Raw genomic sequence first — 19,487 nt, forward strand, 5'->3', positions numbered from 1 at the left:
GGTGGAAGGCGAAGGAACGTGCCGGATCTCTTGCCTCGTTGAGGGCCAAGGTACAAAGCAAGTGTTGCTGACTCAGGTGCTTTACGTTCCAGAGATGAAGGCCAATTTGATATCCGTTGGTTGCTTGATCAGGAAGGGAGCTGAGGTGAGTTTTTCTGCTTCTGGTTGTACTATCTCTCGCGAAGGGCGAACAGCAGGCGAGGCTGTGCTTGTCGGTGGCTTGTATTTACTGAGACTGGTGAGCAAGCCAACAGTGGCGGTAGCGAAGAGCCACAACCCGTTGTGCATCCATGAATGGCACCGAAGATTGGGACACCGTGACCCAGAGGCCATACTGGAAATGGAGAGAAGTGGATTAGCGAACGGTATCCGTATCCAACCTTGTGGTATCCGTGCGGTGTGTGAGTGCTGCTTGAAGGGGAAGATGGCGAGGCTTCCGTTTCCCAAACAGGTAGAGCAAAAGTCGACCGCAGTGCTTGATATCATCCACAGCGACGTGTGTGGGCCTATGAATACGCCGGAAGGGTGCCGTTATTTCGTATCATTTATAGATGATTTCAGTCGCTACAGCTGGATTTTTTTCCTTCGCAAAAAGTCTGAGACGGAAGATTGCTTCAAACGCTTCGTGTGGATGGCCAAAACGCAGTTCGGAAGGCCACCGAAGGTGCTTCGCTCAGATCAAGGAGGGGAGTATAAGACTAATTCGTTGCAAGCGTTCTGTGCACAAGAGGGAATATTCCAGCAGTTCACTACTGCGTATACACCACAGCAGAACGGTGTATCGGAGCGCAAAAATCGGGCGCTTGTGGAGATGGGCAGATGCATGCTGCACGATGCCAACATGGGCTACAAATATTGGGCGGAAGCTGTTAATACTGCCAACTATTTGCAGAACATACTTCCGACAAGGGTCAGAGATACAACTCCTTTTGAGACCGTTTTCAAGAAGAAACCAGATTTGGAGAATCTTCACGTGTTCGGTTCGCAGGCGTGTGTTCTAGTTCCTTCGGAAAAACGCACCAAGCTGGAACCAAAGGCCGTACGGATGACATTCATCGGGTACTCTTCGCAGCATAAGGGGTACCGAATGATTGATCTGAAAACGGACAAGGTCGTCATAAGCAGGGATGTAAGATTTCTGAAGCAGGAGCAGTTGGAGATTTTCCGTCCGACAAAGCAGGCTTCGGAGGAATCAGATAGTGTCGTTGAGTTCCCACTAACGGTGCAGAATTGGCCCTGAAATTGATGATGAAAATGGAAGTGTATTGAGTGAATATGAAGATGCAGATGAAGAAGATTTCGAAGGATTTGAAGCAAGTTCATTTTACCGCGGAGACGAGGAACAGGAGGAGCTGCCGGACGGCGAAATGCGTGGGTCACGGCGTAGTAACTTTGGAGTTCTGTCACAGCGTTATCAGGTTAACGGTCCCGTGAAGGAGTTGTCTGGCAAACCACGTTTTTATCAGGAGGCTGTCAGTGGATCTGAAAAGGAGCAGTGGATTCAAGCAATATTGGATGAACTGGAATCGCTTCGGAAAAATCAAACCTGGGAGGAAACCGATGCACCACCTGGAAGGAAAATCGTAGGATGCCGCTGGGTGTTCAAACGCAAGTATGACGAGGAAGGGAACGTGATTCGTTATAAAGCACGACTCGTTGCCCAGGGATTCACCCAAGTCTACGGTACGGATTTCGATGAAATATTTGCTCCCGTTGCGAAGCAGGTAACCTTTCGAACACTACTTACTATCGCAGCTAGGAGAGGTATGATAGTGAAACATATAGATGTCAAAACCGCGTATCTCAACGGTGATCTAGACGAGCAGATCTATATGCAAGTGCCTCCTGGAGTGAAATCTACGATGAGTAGTAAAATTTGCTTGTTGAAGAAGAGCATATACGGCCTTCGACAATCGGCAAGGATGTGGAACCTTGCTCTCACGCCAAAGTCACGAGTTCAAATCTCACCCCCGGACAAGTCACGAATGACCCAAGAGCGTTAAAGTGACTATAATTAAAAAAAAAAAAAAAAAAAGGATGTGGAACCAGAAAATCGATAGTGTTCTACGACAAATGGGATTCAAGCCGTCTGATGCAGTTTGTATGTGCGTCATCGAGGTCAGAAATCGACATTCATATTGCTGTATGTCGATGACATGTTGGTCGCAAGTTCAAGTCAGCAGGAGTACGATGAGATTTTCAGGCGCTTGGGAGCCGAATTCGACCTAACCCAACTTGGAGATGTTCAACAGTTCGTTGGAATACAGGTAGAGAAGAAGAACGATCAGTATTGCCTCAGTCAGAAGGCGTACATTCGAAAATTGGCGGATCGTTTCGGTATGCAGGATGCTAAACCGTCAAAGATCCCGATGGACACAGTTACATGTAGCAAAAGGAGGAGAGCGATAGACTACCAACCAATGACAAATTTCAAAGTCTCATTGGGGGTTTGCTTTACTTAGCTGTGCATACACGACCAGACATTGCTATTAGCACGTCTATTCTGGGAAGGAAGGTGAGCCAACCCACCGCTGGCGATTGGGTAGAGGCAAAACGTGTGCTTCGTTACCTGGTAGGTACTTGTGATTTGAAACTGTACGTTGGTGGAGAAGGAGATCTTGAGGGTTATGTGGATGCTGATTGGTACAGAAACATTACCGACCGGAAGTCCAACTCTGGTTATATGTTTCGACTTGGTAACGGTACAATATCTTGGACTTCAAGGAAACAAGCTTGTGTGGCGCTTTCGTCTACAGAAGCGGAATACATATCGCTATCCGAGAGTTGTCAAGAGTTGCAGTGGATATTAAAACTCATGAAGGACTTTGGTGTGGATGTTAAGCTGCCTGTAAGAATTTACGAGGACAATCAGAGCTGCATTAAACTACTGAAACAAGACGGAGGAAATAAACGGTCCAAGCACGTGGACACCAGATACCACTTCGTTCGTGACATGGCTGAGCTGAAGAAGATTGACGTCGTCTACTGTCCATCAGGAGACATATTAGCGGACGCGCTGACTAAGCCGTTGGCACGAGTCAAGCTGGAGATATTACGTGAACGGATTGGCCTGCGAATGGGTCGTTGAGGAGGAGTGATGGCGTATACCTTACGCTGAAACTGGCAACACGTATTCGCAGAGCGGCAACCACGCAGTGTGACAACCGTTGAGAATAAAGTCGAAAGTGAAACGAGAGCGTTTTGTAACAGGAACAGGAAATACATTTTTATTAGTTGATTGACTGCGTAACAGTACACATCGTGTGTTTTTTATTTCAAGAAATTGTAGTGTTTGCATGAAGTAAACAAAAAGCTATATTTGAATAGCATGAATCAACAATATATCTCACTTTGTGGATGTTCAAAAAGGAGCTCTGAACCCCTAGCATGCGCCAGTGGTATCCAGAGAACAATTTCGTATCGCAACTCGGAATGAAACAACTTCAAACCGTACGATTCTTTCCCTTCCACACTGGTGACTTCCACACCCATATCCCCCATTCGCACGCTTGGCCATCATGGTGCCGTTCTGCCTTCGTGTACAGAACCGCTTCGCCGCAGAGATGCACACGAAGACGGAGACAAGCCGTAATGTACCTTTATAAATATTGCTAGCAAATAAACATCCATCACAAATATATGCTCGGGTGGACCCGGTTCTTCCGTCCGACGGTCGGTCGGTCGGCCGTTGCATTTGGCTCGGATCGCTCGCCCAGACCACCAAGATTCCCCGGATGTTATAGAATGTACAACACACTTCCTAAATATGTACAAAACGAAACTAAAAAGCATTAATTCTTGCTCGGACTGTTGATCCTTGTGGGCCTATATACAACAGTCGGAAAGGTAGTGGCACCACTACCGAGTGTTGTATGATGCATGTTTGTTGTTTATGGGTGGGAAATGGAAGCAACCAGCAGCCGTGCGGTTTTCTTTTGTTTTAGAGCCTCTCGGGGACTTTTCGGAAGCCACACGCTCATCCATTTCCGCCTCTGACTTGAATGGTTTAAATGTCTGATGATTCCACAAAACGGACTTCCGCGGGTGTGTTGAAAAATTCCTCACTTTAATTTCGTAAGCAGATCAACCCATTAAATCGTTAATTAAAAACTCCGGAATCATGTGATAAGTACCCTTCTCGTAAATCACTTTTTCCTCTCAGTCCATTATTATTCTGCTCTTCAAAAAGTGTGTTTATTTGTCACCCATCAGCATTCAAATGAACAGTTATTTGCACATTACAATTTGTCACACAACAGCTTCCGATTGCACCCCTCTTTTTCCCCGGTGTTCACTTCCTCTCGCTTAAAAAAAACGCTCGTGCAGCAGTTTACAGGAATAAACACGGAAAAGGGGGAAAATACCGAAACGTGATACAAATACCTACATGATGATTGTGGCGGAAAAAAAATGTGTCTCTACGTGTGGAAAACCCTTTGATGTTTCAATTAACTGCCACAACGAAAGAGTGAGTGGTTTGTGATGGTGATGAAGAGTGCAATTGCGACACTTGAAGCCTTTGAGTGATGGGCTCGTAATGCTACCGATATTATGCTGAAAGATTGGGGACTCTGGTTTTTTTTATCATCACCCTTGGATTGGTGCCAATTTACTCTTGAAGGGCATTCGTCTCTGACGCATGTAAAATATTAACTTTTGATTTCTGAGTCGGTCGAGATTTTCCATCATTGCACAACTTGATTCTCATAATCTTAGAATCGTGTTCTACCCTTGTAGAAAACTTGTAGCAAATCGGTTATAAAGGGTAAGTCGATAAGTATGGCGACACTTGCAAACTTGCGTAACTTTCATCATACTTAACCGAAATTAACCAAATTTTGCCCAATTTCTCTTTAGAGTGTATTGTTTACATCCGCTGGAAGAAAAGATGATGGAAGAAAATCAGCAAACCGTTCGGGAAAGGATTTTGCTCACCCACACACCCATATGTCGGGTCGGTAAATGCTGGGTAATGGGCAATACAGATCCCATTGAGATCACTAGCCTATTCCCAGCAAATCCTATCCCTACCTCCCCGTGGTACTGGCCGGGAACTGTGAGCAACCTTAGGGAAGATCGGGTAACCAACCCCGGTGGGAACTTTGGTCATAGGCTGACAGGGAAGGGGGGTTTGCTTCGGTAAGCCTGAGTGTCTGTTCCCATATTAGGGGCGGCTGATCTACGTCCGAGTGCCAGTGAAGGACTCTAAGCACAACTGTGCACCCTGGTCCTCCGGAAAGTTAGGGGGTTGGTGTCAGGCCCTGCGAGCCAGCCGTATAAAAACATTGCAACGGAAAATCAGCACCAGAGGAATACGAACCGAGACCAACGGCAACGACCCCAGCGACGAAATAGGACTTGCGATTGGAAACTCGGCACGTGGAACTGTCGATCGCTCAATTTCATCGGGAGCATTCATTCGGCATCGTAGCGCTGCAGGAGGTGTATTGGACAGGATCCATGGTGCGAACGTTTAGAAGCAATCATACCATCTACCAGAGTTGCGGCAACACACGCGAGCTGGGCACAGCTTTCATCGTGATGGGCGAAATGCAGAAGCGTGTGATCGGTTGGTGGCCGATCGACGAAAGAATGTGCAGGTCAACGTGCACAGCCCTCACTCCGGGAGCACTGATGATGACAAGGACGCATTTTACGCGCAGCTCGACCGCGAGTACGATCGCTGCCCAAGCCACGACGTCAAGATCATCATAGGAGACCTAAACGCTCATGTAGGCCAGGCGGAGGAATTCAGACCGACGATTGGAAAGTTCAGCGCCTACCAGCGGGACCGGCCTACGACTCATCGATTTCACCGCCTCCAAGAACATGGACATACGTAGCACCTTTTTCCAACACAGATCTGGAGATCACCACAGCAGACGGAATCACAAATCGACCACGTTCTGATTGATGGACGGCACTTCTCCGACAGTATCGACGCCAGGACCTATCGTGGCGCTAACTCTGACCACTACCTGGTGATGGTCAAACTGCGCCCAAAACTTTCCGTCATCAACAATGTACGGTACCGACGCCCGCCACGGTACAACCTAGAGCGACTGAAGCAACCGGATGTCGCCTTAGCATACGCGCAGAATCTCGAGGCAGCGTTGCCAGAGGAGGGCGAGCTCGATGTGCACCCTCCAGGGGACTGCTGGAGTACAGTAAAAGCAGCCATCACCGACGCAACCGAGAGCACCATCGGGTACGTGGAATGAATGGTTCGACGAGGAGTGCAGAGCGATTTTGGAGAAGAATAACGCAGCGCGGGCGGTAATTCTGCAGCATGGAGCCCGACAGAACGTAGAACGGTATAAACAGAAGCGAAAACAGCAGACCCGCATCTCTCGGGAGAAAAAACGCCGCCAGGAAGAAGCGGAGTGCGAGGAAATGGAACTGCTGCGTCGTTCCCAAGAAACACGGAATTTCTACCAGAAGCTCAACGCATCCTGCAACGGCTTCGTGCCGCGAGCCGAAATGTGCAAGGATAAGGACGGGAGCCTCTTGACGAACGGACGTGCGGTGATTGAAAGGTGGAAGCAGCACTTCGATGCGCACCTGAATGGCGAGGAGAACGTAGCCCTTACAAGTAAGCAGGCTCGCGGCATAATCAAAGAATGGATGCGGTGTCCTCATCTGTTTATCCCAGAGGGCAGAAGAGGATCGCAGAACCTTGGGGAATTTCTTTTCCTTTTAGCGGTGTCCAAACCTGTGTATCCCAAGTTGGGCAGGAGAGGATCGCAATCCAAAGTGATTCTTTGATCGAAAGTATCTGTCTTTATTAATCAACTGCTGGGGTTTATATACGGAGTTATTGTCATAATACATTTTATAATTTGTTGCATTGGCATGGTGTGATTTATATTTAATTACTGTAGGCAAAGTGAGATGCCTATAACGGTGTGACAATTCTATGTTTGTTTCATTGGTGTCAATGTGCTTGCTAGGCTATTAGCGTATTGAAAGATGTAACATGATCCGCGCATTCGGGTTCGCTGTTCTGGGTGTAGGAAAGGTAAATGAATAATTCTGTTTGTCAAGGCTATGGTAGAAGTGAACGCTACTGACGTGAGTGCAATTACATGATATGCATTTTTCTGTCTTATCGGCAAATTTAGTAAGTTCAATTCTTACAGTGGTGTAAATGATTTAAGCTACATATGACAACAGCAATGTCAGCCTTGCTTGAAGTTTCATTCTTCAGCAGCAGCAAGTCGATCCTCGATCGAATCTGTCGACCGAATACGAGAATTGACGGTGAATTCCCGGTAGACGGATGGATCATCTTGCGGTAGGTAAGAAGAATGTAGGACAATTCCAGGTTCAGCTGAGACTTGGAACACTTCAGCGCCTTCAATTTCTGCTTGAACGTCTGGACGTACCGCTCCGCTTGTCCATTCGTTGCCGGATGATACGGCGCTCCCATTTTGTGAACTACACCGTTCATCTTCAGGAACCGCTGGAAAACTTCTGAAGTAAACTGGACGCCATGGTCGCTCACCAGGACTGACGGTATGCCAAACGTACTGAAGATCTTGCGACACATGTTTACGGTGCATTCGGCCGTAATGGATCTGCACACTTTGATCTCCGGCCACTTACTGAACGCATTCACGTAGATGAAGAAGTAGGTATCCATGAAAGGACCCGCAAAGTCAACATGGACCCTTTGAAACGGTTCACTTGGTGATTCCCAGCAATGAAGGTTCATCTTCGCAGGTTCCGCACGTACTGACTGGCAGTCAGCGCAGTTCGCAATCAATTCTTCGATCTCCCGATCCAAACCAGGCCACCAGCAATAGCCTCTTGCCAGCGACTTCGTACGGGTTGTACCGAAGTGAGTAAAATGTAATTCATCCAGCACACGTTTCCGGAGAACTGTAGGCACGTACACTCGAATTCCTCGAAGCAAGCATCCTTTTTGTAGAGAGAATTCGTTCTGTTCGATTCCGAAACGATCCTTCGCTTCCACCAGCTGGCCGTGCTTGATGCCTTGGATCAGTTTTTGCACCGTCTGATCCCCCGCCGTAGCTTGACCTAACTCGGCAGCAGTCAAGGGTAGAGTATCGATTTGACTCAATTCCACAGCATCCGACTCCTCAATCTCATTCTGGGGATCAGCTACTCCTAACGGAATCCTCGACATGGCATCAGCAGTCGCATGATCCGTAGACTTCCGGAACCGGATCTCGTAATCGAAACTCTGCAAATACGTAGCGTAGTGTTGCATCCTCAATGCAGACATGACCGGCAACCCTTTGTGCTCTCCGAAGATCTTCGAGATTGCCTGATTGTCGGTAAGCAAGCCTAACTTCCGTCCTTACAAGTATTGGAAAAACTTCTTCACGCCGAATATTATGGCGTACGCCTCTTTGTCCACCTGCATATAATTCTGCTGCACACGGTTCAGGGTCTGGGACGCGAACTGGATTGGACGTTCCGTGCCATCTGAGTACACGTGACTCAGCACAGCTCCTACTCCGTAGGGTGAAGCGTCCGTAGCAAGCAGCAGTGGAAGTTCTGGAGAATAGTGGACAAGGCAGTTGTCGGACTGCATCTGTTCCTTCACTTTCTTGAAAGAATCTTCGCATTGGTTGGTCCATCTGAATGGAACATCGTTCTTCAGTAGGTTGTTAAGCGGATACAGGACCGTACTCAGGTTCTCAAAGAACCGCCCGTAGTAATTTACAAATCCGACGAATGACCGAATTTCGTCCTTGTTCTTCGGCCTTGGCATTTCTTGGATTGCTTGCACCTTTTTTCCGGATCTTATGGATCCCTTCCTTATTGATCGAGTAACCGCAGTACTCAATCTTGTAAAAAAGAACTCGCACTTATCCTTGTTCACCCGAATTCCGCATTCATTCAGTCGCCGAAGTACCTCCTACAGCCGACGCAAATGAACTTCATCGTTTTCACCCGTGATCTTGATGTCATCCAGGAAAACGCTTACTCCATCAATGCCTTGCAGTATGGCCTCCATCTGCCGCTGCCAGATAGCTGGTGCCGATGCGACACCGTACATCAGCCGATTCGGGCGGTAAAGACCCCGGTGAGTACTAAGTGTGAGTATTTCACGATCTTCTGGAGCCACTTCCAGTTGCAGGTACGCTTGGACGAGATCAATCTTGCTGAACTTCATTCCTCCCGCTAGTGAAGCAAACAGCTCGTCCACAGTAGGCAGTGGATGCTTGTCCACCACGAGGTTCGGGTTCACGGTCTGCTTGTAGTCTCCGCAAATCCTCACCCGGTTCTGTGACTTCTTCACAGGCACAATCGGTGTTGCCCAGTTACTGGAGTTAACTTTCGTGAGCACACCCTCTGCAACCAGTTTCTCCAATTCGTCCTCAACCGCTTTCAGCATGTTGAAATGCATCTTCCGTGCCTTAAGAAACACCGGCCGAGCACCGTTCTTTAATGGTAGGTTAGCTTGAACGTGGGAAATCTTTCCGATCGAGTCCTCGAAAACCTTCGGATATTTCCCCAAAACCTCCTCCAATGCAGCATCACGACGCGGGGAAATAGTAGCAGCAATCGTATTCACAACGCTCGACCCCTGGAACATGTTGTTCCAGTCCACCGGCATCTCCTTCAGCCACTCACGGCCTAGCAACGGGTGCTTCCCGGAATTCACAACGTACAACGGCATCGTTATTGTTTTTCCCGCGAATTCCACACGCGCGTCAAGTATACCTAGCACGTCGATGCTGGTATTGCAATAGCTAACCAAGTTCGTATCACACTCACGCAACCACGTAGTTGGAAACAGTCGGTTCCGGCATTCCGCACTGATGATACTGACCGGCGAACCAGTATCTACTTCAAATCGAATGTACTTTCCGTTCACGGACACGTCCAGCACGAGTTTCTTGCAACGCGACGTCGATTCGACCGTACAAACATCACGCACTACCGCACTCCCGACGGTTTGACGATCACCAGATTGGTCCACGTAATTTGTCTGGACCAAATGTGGTTTGTTCGTCGATCGACAGTCGGATTTCGTGGCGGCGGACTTCTTCAGACAAACCTTCGCGAGGTGTCCCGTCAATTTATTTTATTTTATTTTATTTTATTTATCACCGTCTTCGACTAGTCGTACAGACTGAACTATTTTCTTATAAACTAAAGATTGCTTCTAATCCTATTTCTAAAAACATTTTTGGTCAAATTAAAATCAAATTGGTCACAAACAACATTGAACGAGCGAAGGCACGAATCGAACGGGTTGTTGTATCCGTAGTTTGTTCTGTGGTATGGAACTGCTAATAAAGGTGAGTTCCGAAACCGTCGGGGAGGAATGTTTAGTGGGATCTGTGCGAGAAGTTCAGGACAATCAATAAATCCTCCGATGACATCAAAAATAAATAATCGCTGCATCGTAACTCGTCTGGTAGATAGTGGCTCCAATCCTATGAGCTTACATCGGTCAGAATAGGGAGGAAGATTAGACGGATCGTTCCAGGGAAGCTGTCTCAATGCAAAACGTACGAACCTTTTCTGTACCCGTTCAATGGTAAGAACATGAACTACATAGTAAGGGGCCCAAACTGGAGCAGCGTACTCCAGAATGCTACGAACCAACGAACAGTAGAGAGTTTTTAACGCGTAAATGTCGGTGAACTCGGACGCATGGCGACGGATGAATCCCAGCACAGAAAAAGCTTTGGCAGTCATAATTCCCACGTGTTCGGTGAACCTTAGTTTCGTATCGATGGTAACACCGAGGTCGCAGATGGACGAAACTCGTTCTAATTCCGCCGTTTCCATCCTGTATTGATGCAGAATGGGGCTATTGCAGCGACTGAAGGAAATAATTTTGCATTTCTTGTTGTTAACTCGCATGCCGTTATCGCTACACCATATCATCATAGTGTTGATATCCTCTTGCAGAGCAAAGCAGTCCAAGAGAGAAGCTATGACACGATAGAATTTAAGGTCATCAGCGAATGAGAGCTTGAACGAGGAAAGCCGCAAACACAGATCATTGATGAAAATGTTGAATAATAGTGGTCCCAAAACGCTTCCTTGGGGTACACCAGACGTGATGTTGAAAGAGCGGGAACGAGCCGAGTTGATCACAACATATGCGGTACGATCACATAAGTACGAAGAAATCCACTCCGTAATCCAATCTGGAAAACCTATGTGCCTCAGTTTCTCAATGAGCTGAATGTGCGGTACGGTATCAAAGGCTTTCGCGAAGTCAACATACACCGCGTCAACTTGCCGCCTCTCTTCTACTTCGCGGGACACTGTGGTGACGTAACACATGAGGTTCGTTGTTGTAGAGCGATGCTTCATGAAGCCATGCTGACCTTCGAAGATAATCGGAGACGCTACGTTGTATAAAACATTGTGCACCAGTTTTTCAAATATTTTACTGAGACAACAAAGAATAGATACTCCGCGATAGTTTGTCACCTGGTTACAGTTGCCTGACTTGTGTATAGGAACAACGTAAGCAGATTTCCAAGCCGCTGGAAAGGTCCTTTCACGAAGCGATTGATTGAATAAGTGAGCAATTGGATTCGCCAGTTCTTCGGAACAGTTTTTCAGCAGCAGAGGTGGTAAACCGTCTGTTCCGGATCCTTTTTTGATGTCAAGGTCATCGATGGCTCGTAGAACTTCTTCGGTGGAGGACTGAATGACAGGAAGGTTGATGATGTGCGACGGAATATGTGCAAAGCAGTCGCGCCTTGGTACAGGTGACACTTTGCTAAACACGCTCTCGAAGAATATGGCAAAAAGGTTAGCAGCATCCACATTTGTATTAGCCTGGAGATCATTGTAGCTAACGTTACATGGGATGCGAGTAGATGCTTTCCGATTCCTCACGAAGTCCCAGAAACACGACGGGTTTTGTTTTACACTGTCCTGGATCCTGGATAGGTAGCGTTCATAGGTGGATAGAAGAACTGTTTTGTACTGCAGCTCCACTTCACGAAGGTACTCGCGGTCGTTCTCAGATTTCGAAAGAAAGAAACGGTGACGTGCTTTTCTGAGGATGTTGCGAAGATGTCGTAGTTCAGGGGTCCACCATGGTTTACTGGAAACTGGACTGAACGTTCGCCTTTTCCGAGGTACATAGTCGTTGAGCACTGCGTAAAGTTTTTCATAGAATGCTGATAATAATTCATCCAAAGGCTCAGATAGCAGTAAAGCTTCCCAGTCGATTGCAGCCAGAGCCGATTTCAACTGTCCAAAATCGTACGAGTGGAAATCGTAGTTAAGATTTTCGTCCGACTCATTCTCTACCACTAAATTGTCATTGCTCTCATTGAACAGCAAAACAAAAGGCACGTGGTGAATGTCAGCGGGCAGCAGAGGCGTGGAGGGTTCAACGAGGTCCAGTTGCTCTGGAAGACTGGCGAATACGAGATCGAGTAGTCTGCCATTCCCATTCACGTAGCGGTTAACTTGCTGCAAACCAGTAGCAAACATAGTTTCTATGAGTGCCTGTTCGTGTTCGGAATGAACATTCAAGGGTATGAAACCGTTTACATCTTCGTCCAACTGCCAGCGTAAATTAGGAAGGTTAAAGTCACCCAGAGACATAATGATGTCTGCTGCGGTGGCACAGTTTGCAACATGGTGCACTGCGTTAGCATGTGCAGAATAAAGGTCGGCGCTTGAGTTTGGTGGAAGGTAAATCGCAACAAGGTAAAGTGATCGAGATTCCAGTCGTACACAAACTGCGACTTGCTCAAGATGATCGCAATCCAACAGTGGCATAGCTTTGCAAACGAGATGAGTTTTGACCGCGATTAGCACTCCTCCTCCACGAGAATGCTGACTAGTCAATGCACTACGGTCGCAACGGTAAAATGTATAGTCGGACGAAATTTCAGTACTATCGATATCTGCTCGAAGCCAAGTTTCCGTGAAGACGAGCACATCGTAGTCGCAGCTGGAGAGAAGCAAACGTAACTGCACAATTTTGGTACGCATGCCTCTGACATTCTGATAGTACACCGAGATGAGGCGTTGAGATGAACTTGTTTTAGTTTCTGATCCAGAAACAACGGAGCATTGTAGGGACGTCGTAATGTTGACTGGACTCGTTGTGATAACTTCAGTGATGCATTGAAGAGCGGCTGAGTGGAACTGCGCTGACGGCCCTGGGCAGCTGGAAGCGATAGACGTTACCCGACAAGGAATGTTCTTACTGTGCGCGTACTTGCCTGCTGCGACGGAGTGGAAGACCCCTTCTCCAGCTTCGTACACAGGACCGGGATGACTGCAGGTCGCTGGCGGTGTAGGCTCGACTGTGACGAGAGGATTAGGGGCTTCCGTGAGGCTTTCAGGCATGCATCCCGGTGGCTTGAGTGTTGATAATGAGAGTGCACAGTGGTCTCCTGACATTGAGCGGCTGGAAGCGATGTGCATTACCGGGAGTGAGGTATTCAAATTGATTGTGTACTTGCCTGCGATAACGGGTTGGAAGACCCCTTCACCTGATTCGTACACAGGACCGGGATGACTGCTGGTCGCTGGCAGGAATGGCTCGACTGTGACGATAGGATTTGGGGCTTCCGTGAGGCTTGCAGGCGTGCATCCCGGTGGCTTGAGTGCTGATGATGAGAAGGTAGGAAACGATGATCGACTGAATTCGCTGAGATCCTCCGAGAAGCATCGGTGAGGTTTCGAACTTTGATCTCCTGGCGTTGAACGGCTGGAAGCGATGGGCATTACCGGAAGTGAAATGTTCAAATCGATTTTGTACTTGCCTGAAATAGCTGGTTGGAAGACCCCTTCACCGATATCGTGCACAGGACCGGGATGGCTGTAGGACGCTGGCAGGAATGGCTCGACTGTGACGATAGGATTAGGGGCTTCCATGAGGCTTTCAGGCGTGCATCCCAGTGATGAGGTGAGTTTTGGTGGAGTCGGTTGCTGCAGGTTGGGAGTCTTCAAGTAATGATTGCAATGATTAGTCTTCTGATGGCTTCCGAAAGTTTTTCGAACCATAATCTTCGAATTCTCTGAACATGATTCCTTCTGGCCATGTTGAGGGATCCAATGCCGTTGTCTTCAAATCCTGGTCGAGGCCGATTTTGAAAGAGATGAATGACAAGCCAGCGGTGTCCTTGCCCTTTGGTACCAGTTTCACCACTTCAGGATCAACGGTGGTTTCCAAGCATTCTTTCACTATCGCCGAAATCAATTCGTTCGTTGCGTCGGGACGGATGCGCGACAGGTAAAGCCAGAATTTGTCATTGCCGACAGTAGAGTTTTGAACTGTGACAATATTCTGACTAGATTCTTTCGATCCGTATTGAGCTGCTGTGTTTGCCATGTAACGTGCCTTTGGAGCTTGAGGGGGCCGGGGTTCAGGCCTTGGTAATGCAGGAGGAGCAGGAAGAGTGGCGGGTTTGGTTGAAAGCTGTTTAATTTCGGTACGTAGTTCGTTGATTGCTTCCGATAACGATGCAAGCGGAGACGGCTCATGTGAACAACACGAAATTGAACGAAAATGGCTATTTTCGAACATTTCGGCACACTTCACGCACATCCAAAATAAATTCTTCTTGTGCGACGTAAAGTAGCTTAGAAGCGCTCGTGACACACCAGCGCACGTCATGTGAAAAATTCCACCGCAGTAACCACGACAAGCCACTTGATCGATACCAACGATAGCTTGGCAACATTCTGAGCAAGCCTTCTCCATCATGTGTACCGCGTTGATGTAAACCAAAATCGCCTACCAGTATGCTTGGAAAATGATGATGTGCCCACAAAGCAATGTTGGTTCGCGCTATTCGCCAGCAGATGTCGCTTCAGGAGAGAAAATCGGCGTGGGGAGGTAATAGGCCTTTGTTGTTTAATCGCACGGACGAAAACAAAACACTCGCGGAATGGGATAAAATATCACCGTAGCACAAATAAACTAGCACGTACACACACGAATTTCGTTAACCGAGCTTAACTGGACGACGTAACAACGGAAATAATATTTACGGAGTTGAAAAACACGGAAAATAACAGAAAAAATCACGACCGATAATTGTCAATATTACGCACACAGAGCAGTGTTGCTAGATTTTTTGCAATACGAGCACACTGTTTGCTAATGTTTGCACGCATTCGTGAAGTGCGATCTGTCCCCGCAGCGGTAGCAACTTCCATCGCTCGCAGTTTTACCCGCACTTTTAATTGCACTCGGCTTCTTTGTATCTTTTTTACCTGTTGGGTGGTGCACAGCATGTACATACCTCCTGTCTGGTCGAGCAGCCTTCGATCTCTGCTCCTCCCTTACGAGAAAGCTCCATGCTCACGGCAATATCGCAGGCATCCTTCAGGGTTAGCTTCCGCTTCTCCAGCAGCCGGCTTCGGATGTCATTCCGCTTGATCCCGAACACCAGCTGGTTTCGCAACGCCGTCTCCAGATACGCACCGAAATTGCACGTAACCGCAATCCTCCGTAGCGCTACCAGGTATTCATTACCGTTTCATTGGCAGACGCAGCATCTCTGTCACCCTGATGGCGGCACTTGAAACGGAAATTCTCGCTGATTTCCAGTGGCTGGGGGCTGAAGAAATCATCCAGGGTAGTCACGATCTGCAGGTACGTCTTATCACGGGGGGCATCTGGACATCGTATGTTTCGGATCCCATGTAGTGCAGAAGGAGATGCTTCTTCATCTCCGCATCCGCTACTCCGTAGATGTGGAAAGCGGTCTCAAGACGTTCCACCCACCGCATCCACTTCAACTTTCGTTTGTCGAATGGATCGACGGCAAAGTTCGGTGATGAAAGAGCAGCCGGATTTATGATCGGGTTCACACCTGGATTCCCAACATGCTGCCTTTTCACTCGTCACCAAGTATGGGCCGTAAAGCTATATTAATTGCAAATTGGAACGCTTGCTCGCTGACGAACAAGCAAAGTGAGCTACTCGATATCCTCAACACCAAGGAGGTCGATCCGTATATCACCGAGACGCACTTGAAGCCCGAACTGAACGTATTCCTTCCCGACTTCCACCTCGTCAGACTTGACCGCACCTGCTCCGGGGGTGGGGGAGTGGCCATCGCTGCAAGACGAAATATCAGTTGCCGGCTACTGCCAAGCTTCCAGCTGAAAACAATTGAAGCCATCGGAGTGGAGGTGAGCACATCACTTGGCCCAATCAGCATCATCGCGGTCTACTGCCCCAAGCAAACCAACATCAGGGACGGGTCATGAGTGGCCCTCCGGAAAGACATCATCAAACTCACCCGGAGGAGTGAAAACTTTATCATCGCTGGTGACCTAAACGCAAAACACCAAGCTTGGGAGCAATCGAAACGGCACCATCCTGAATGAAGACCTGCAAGAGGGCCAATATACCATCTTGGCCCCGGACACTCCCACCCGCTTGTGTCGGTCTGGGGTTCATTCGACTCGACATCTTCGTAAGTAACATGGGACACAACATCTCGCAACCTGTGGCATTCCAGGAGCTGAGCTCGGACCACTACCCGGTGGTGGCCGAAGTAGGCTTCTCGGCTAATAGATTTCAAGCATCCCGGCGAAACTACCATCGTGTTGAATGGAATCGGTTCCAGCACTGTGTCGACACCGCCGTCGACTACGAAGTAAATCCGGACGCCCCCGAAGACGTTGACCGATGCCTGCATTCCTTGGAGAAGGCGATATCCCGAGGCAGGGAACAACACGTGCCAGTATCCAGACAGGTGAACAATACTCTGAACCTTGATAGTCCCACTAAAAACTTTATCAGACTCCGCAACACCAATGTGTAGGCAGTACCAACGTACTGGACTGCCTGCCTTGAAGACCCATTGCAACCGTCTAACAATAATAATCCAAGCCAGGATGATGGACCTAAGAAATGAGAACTTTAGTAACAAAATGAGCTCTCTCCCAGATTGTGCAAAGCCCTTCTGGAAGCTAACAAAAATCCTTAAAAATAAGCCAAGACCCATTCCCCCACTTGTGCCGTTGAATCAACCCAATGATTCAGTTGCTCATCCGATAAACCCTGAAGAGAAGGCTGATGCTATAGGTCAACATTTTGTCAGCTCGCATAATCTCGGACTGAACATGCCTAGTCCATACGATACTGCAGTTGCGGTAAATGCAACCAACCTCCATCGAATTCCTAACAACTTTCCTGTGGAATCTATGATTACGGCTGACGAACTGTTGGCCTATACCAAATCATCTAAAAATATGAAGGCCCCAGGTTTCGACCAAATCCTGAATCTGGAACTCAAACACCTGAGTTCCAGATTCTTCAACCATCATTTTTAATCAGCTCCATCCTCTCCTTCAAGTTACCGACCCATCAACCTTTTCTCAGAGTTATCCAAGCTGTTCGAAAGAGCAGTCTACCGTCGACTCCTGGCATCTGCCGAGGAAAACAACATATTGCTCGAGGAGCAGTTTGGCTTCCGTAAAGGTCGCTCGACTGTTCACCAGCTCACTCGAGTAACAAACATTCTCAGACGGAACAAGTCTGTATCTAAAACATCTGGCATGGCATTGTTGGACGTTGAAAAAGCGTTTGACAATGTCTGGCATGCTGGCCTGGTGTTCAAATTGCAGCAGTACGGTCTTCCAATCTTCCTAGTGAAGATAATAAATGACTATCTATAGGACAGGACGTTCCGAGTCTCCCTGAATGGCATCACATCCGATGCTTCCAACATCGGTGCTGGGGTTCCACAAGGAAGCATCCTTTACCACATTTTATTCAACCTGTTCACCTCCGATATGCCGGCTCTCCCTGATGGTGGATCGCTGTCACTGTTCGCAGATGAAACATCCATCATATTTAAGGGTAGGGTCATCGGAGCTCACAAACACTGGCGATATACGCCTCCTCTACGATATCTCTCGACGCCTGAGTAGAGCAATTATGAACCCGAGGATGCCAGTGAAGGACACGACTGGACAATTGCTTACCGACCCACCCACTGACCAGCTGAAACGCTGGTTTGAGCACTTCGAACAACTTCTTCAAGTTTCGACGGCCAACCAGCCATCAACATCTCGGCATGATCCGCCTAGGGTGCGGCGCATCACTCGCGTCAATTCCGAGGCCCCATCACTGCAGGAGATTGAAGCAGCTATCCGAAGCATGAAATCCAACAAGGCTCCAGGGGTTGATCGCATATCAGCAGAGATGCTCAAAGCTTACCCCATGATATCCGCACAAATGTTGCATCAACTATTCTGTAATATCTGGGACACCGCGACTTTTCCGGCCGACTGAATGCAGGGCATCTTAGTGAAGGTCCCAAAGAAGGGGGATCTGACTGTGTGCGACAATTGGCGAGGCATCATGTTACTGTGTATTGTTCTCAAAGTTCTGTGCAAAGTTATCCTTTTTTTTAATGTAGTCATTTTAACACTCTTGGGTCATTCGTGACTTGTCCGGGGGTGAGATTTGAACTCGTGACTTTGGCGTGAGAGGTATGGATGTTAACTACTACGCCAGGGTCGCCCCCGCAAAGTTATCCTGAATCGGATACAGGAGAAGATCGACGCGACTCTCCGACGGCAGCAGGCAGGATTCCGTGCCGGAAGATCTTGTGTGGACCATATTGTCACGCTCCGCATCATCCTGGAGCAGGTCAATGAATTCCAAGAGTCCCTTTATTTGGTATTCATTGACTACGAAAAAGCTTTCGACCTTCTCAATCACGAGAATCTGTGGGGCGCCCTGAGACGCAAGGGAGTCCCGGATAAAATCGTCAACCTCATCGAAGCGCAGTATGAGGCTTTCACGTGCAGAGTTCTGCATAACGGAGCCTTGTCCGACCCTATCCGGGTAGTCGCTGGTGTGAGACAAGGATGTATACTATCACCGCTACTGTTTCTCATCGTAATCGACGAGATCATGGTAGGTGCAATTGACCGTGTAGGCTTTGGCAGCCTATCATCATGGAGCATCTCAACGACTTCGATTTGGCTGATGATGTTTCTCTACTAGCACAACGGCGCTCTAATATGCAGAGTAAGCTCAATGACCTAGCCGAACGCTCCTCTGCGGCGGGTCTCACCATCAACGTCAACAAGACCAAATCGTTGGATATCAACACCGGCAACCCTTCCAACTTTACGGTAGCGGGGCAAGCAGTGGAGAAGTTCGAAAGTTTCCAATATCTTGGCAGCCAAATAGCGTCGGACGGCGGGACCAAGAGCGACATAGGTGCACGAATCAAGAAGGCTAGGGCTGCCTTTGCGAGTTTACGAAACGTATGGAGATCCAACCAGATAAGTCAACGCACCAAAATCTGAATTTTCAACTCGAACGTGAAATCTGTGTTGTTATACGCCAGCGAGACGTAGTGTGTATCAGCGGAGAACACTCAAAAGCTGCAGGTCTTCATCAACCGATGCCTGCGGTATATAATTCGTACCTGGCGGCCTCACAACTGGATCTCGAATGCCGAGCTCCATCGTCGATGTCATCAGAAGCCGATAGCAACAGAAATTCGAGAGCGAAAGTGGAGGTGGGTCGGCCACACACT

This window comes from Ochlerotatus camptorhynchus, unplaced genomic scaffold, assembly GCF_037179485.1.
Source record: "Ochlerotatus camptorhynchus isolate MF236.1 unplaced genomic scaffold, CSIRO-AGI_Acam_v1.1 ptg000066l, whole genome shotgun sequence".
In the NCBI taxonomy this organism is placed as follows: Eukaryota; Metazoa; Arthropoda; class Insecta; order Diptera; family Culicidae; genus Ochlerotatus; species Ochlerotatus camptorhynchus.